The sequence below is a fragment of the Loxodonta africana genome, chromosome 22, assembly GCF_030014295.1.
Source record: "Loxodonta africana isolate mLoxAfr1 chromosome 22, mLoxAfr1.hap2, whole genome shotgun sequence".
NCBI lineage: Eukaryota > Metazoa > Chordata > Mammalia > Proboscidea > Elephantidae > Loxodonta > Loxodonta africana.
The window spans coordinates 2,148,398-2,151,581 of NC_087363.1; the positions used below are offsets into that span (position 1 = coordinate 2,148,398).

Here is a 3,184-nt window from a genome sequence, read left to right on the forward strand (position 1 = left end):
CAGGTGAGTACTTAGGCAATGTGACATCAGGACTTCTTTCTTGTCCAATAAAGAATGTGTAACTTCATGACACGGACACTGTCTTTGTTGTTGTTAGGTTCCATCAAATCGGTTCTGACTCATAGTGACTCTATGCACAACAGAACGAAACACCAACTGGTCCTGAGCCATCCTCACAATCGTTGTTATGCTTGAGCTCAGTTTTGCAGCCACTGTGTCAATCCACCTCATTGAGGGTCTTCCTCTTTTCCACTGACCCTGTACTCTGCCAAGCATGATGTCCTTTTCCAGGGACTGATCCCTCCTGACAACATGTCCAAAGTATGTAAGACGCAGTCTCGCCATCCTTACTTCTAAGGAGCATTCTGGCTGTACTTCCTCTAAGATTTGTTTGTTCTTTTGGCAGTTCATGGTATATTCAATATTCTTCGCCAATACCACAATTCAAAGGGATCAACTCTTCTTCAGTCTTCCTTATTCATTGTACAGCTTTCACATACATATGATGCAATTGAAAATACCATGGCTTGGGTCAGACGCACCTTAGTCTTCAAGGTGACATCTTTGTTCTTCAACACTTTAAAGAGGTCCTTTGCAGCAGATTTACCACATGTCTGTCAGTTTGTCGTACTGTGGGGGCTTGCATGTTGCTGTGATGTTGGAAGCTATGCCACCAGTATTCAGATACCAGCAGGGTCACCCATGGAGGACAGGTTTCAGTTGAGCTTCCAGACTAAGACAGACTAGGAAGAAGGACTGACAGTCTACTTCTGAAAAGCATTAGCCGGTGAAAACCTTATGAATAGCAGCGGACAAAGACACTAGATTCTAAAATCCCTTGACTCCCGCATGAGTGGCCCTTAGTCTGTTTCTGTAAATGATAACAAAAGGCAGTGGAGAATTAACCATATGGGGCAGCTCTATTCTCTCCTGTCGGGTTGCTATGAGTTGGAATAAACTCGACAACAATCTGTTTTTTTTTTAGAGTGGCCTCCATATTAAATAACACACCACTAAACTGAGATTATGCTTGCCTTCAAAAATGACACTTTGTAGCACAAAAACCAGGAGAATTCTAACTCCTTAGGTGTTTATATATATTTATCTTTCCCAATTTTTCCCAACCATTGAATTTAAAAAGATTTAAAATCACCAACTAAGTCTCTTTTAGACTGACATTTATTGAATAATATTTATTAAGCATCTGCTAGTTGACTTAGAGGACTAGAGGAGTCCCTTAGTGGTACAAACAGTTAATGTTCTCTGCTGGTAACCAAAAGTTTGATGTTTTAAGTCCACCCAGAGATGCCTCAGAAAAAAAAGACCTGGCAAGCAACTTCTGAAAAAAATCAGTCGTTGAAAACCCTACAGATCACAGTTTTACTCCGACACACATAGGGTTGTCATGAGTCAGAATCAACTCCATGGCAACTAGTTAGCTGACTGGAAGTGTATGAACCACTAGGTTTACAAGGTGAATGAATAAACACCATCCCTGTCCTAACAATTACAATTTTGTGGAGAAAACAGAGAAAATAAAAACACACTTACTTATAAAGGAAGTACAGTTTCTACTTATTTATTATAAGGATATAAACGGGATGGAAAGTGAGAGAATAACTGAAAGAAATTACTAGAGACAAGACTTCTTGAGGAGGTGGGTAGTCGTCTGAAAATGAAATTATATATATATATATAGGATTGAGCCAGATGAAGCATCTGGAGAAGGAGATGCCATCAGACAGAAGTGTGAGAACAAAAGCCATGAACTGAGAAAAGCTTGGATTCTCCAAAAATCAGTTAAGGAAAAAAAAAAAGAAGAAGAAAAGAAAGACAAAGGGGGCTAGAGCCTTGTGAAAATGATGAAGTACAAAATGTACCAGAGAGGTAGGCAGCAATGTGGTTAGGCAGAGTACTGCAGTGTCTTGAGCAGATTTGTATGCTTAAAAGATGCCACTTAGTATTGTACAAGCAAGAGATTTGATTGAATGGGGAGGATGAGACCTCACTGTACCTATAGGAAAAATTTGTTCATGGCATGGAAGCTAGTGACAATCCAGAATTTGTTGCCTCTTCCAGAGTTTCTTCATGGTATTTTTTACCTCTGCATTCCTCAGGGTGTAGATCAAGGAATTTAACATGGGTGCAACAATGGTAAAGGACACTGCCATTGCTTTGTCTATGGGATAAGTGGCCAATGGTCTTACATACAAGAAAATGCATGGCACAAAGAACAAGACAATCACTGTGAGGTGGGAGCCACAGGTGGAGAGGGCTTTGCGCCTCCCTTCAGAGCTGCAAGACTTCAGGGAGCAGAGGATGACCACGTAGGAGGCAATGAGGATAAGGAAGATGGTCACACACATCACTCCACTGTTGAGGATGACCAAGAGGCCCAGCATGCAGGTATCCATGCAGGCCAGTGTCAGCAATGGAAATAAATCACACATAAAGTGATCAATGACATTGGGACCACAGAAGGGTATTTGATACATGAAGAGAAGCTGTATTGTTGCATGCAGGGACCCGCCTACCCAGGCCCCTCCCAGCAGCAGGCAGCACACCTGAGAATTCATGATAGTCATGTAGTTCAGGGGCTTACAGATGGCCACGTAGCGATCATAGGCCATCACGATGAGAAGGATGATTGACACCCCACCAAAAAAATGTTCTGCAAAGAGCTGGATCATGCAGCCTTCCAGGGAGATGGTAGCACTCTCAGAGAAGGAATCCACAATCATCTTGGGAGCTATGACAGAAGAATAGGTGGCATCCGTAAGTGACAAAGAAGTAAGGAAAAAATACATAGGTGACCTCAGACTCTGGCTTGCAGTCATAGTTACCACAATGAGTAAGTTTCCCAGTACAGTGGCCACATACATGATTAGAAACACAGAAGAAAATATTTTCTATAGCTCTGGGTTCTTTGTAAGACCCAAAAGAATGAATTCAGTTACATCGTTTTGATTTTCCATTTACTGTAGGCTGATGTAAGCACACAACTGTGAGCTGGAAAATCTGCAAGAGCAATTTTTTTTTTTAATTATTGTAAAAATGTAATAATACAAACGCAACATTTGTCAATTCAATATTTTTCACATGTACAATTCACCGGTAGCAATTACATCAATCGTGTTGTGCAACCATTACCAATATCCATTGCCAGATTTTCCATTCATTAACA

The 3,184-nt window shown here is 41.0% G+C and overlaps 1 pseudogene; it reads right to left on the reverse strand.

Moving 5' to 3' along the window:
- Positions 1 to 2,026: 2,026 nt before the first annotated feature.
- Positions 2,027 to 2,975, reverse strand: LOC100654186 (olfactory receptor 4C6-like; annotated as a pseudogene).
- Between the last annotated feature and the right edge of the window lie 209 nt (positions 2,976 to 3,184).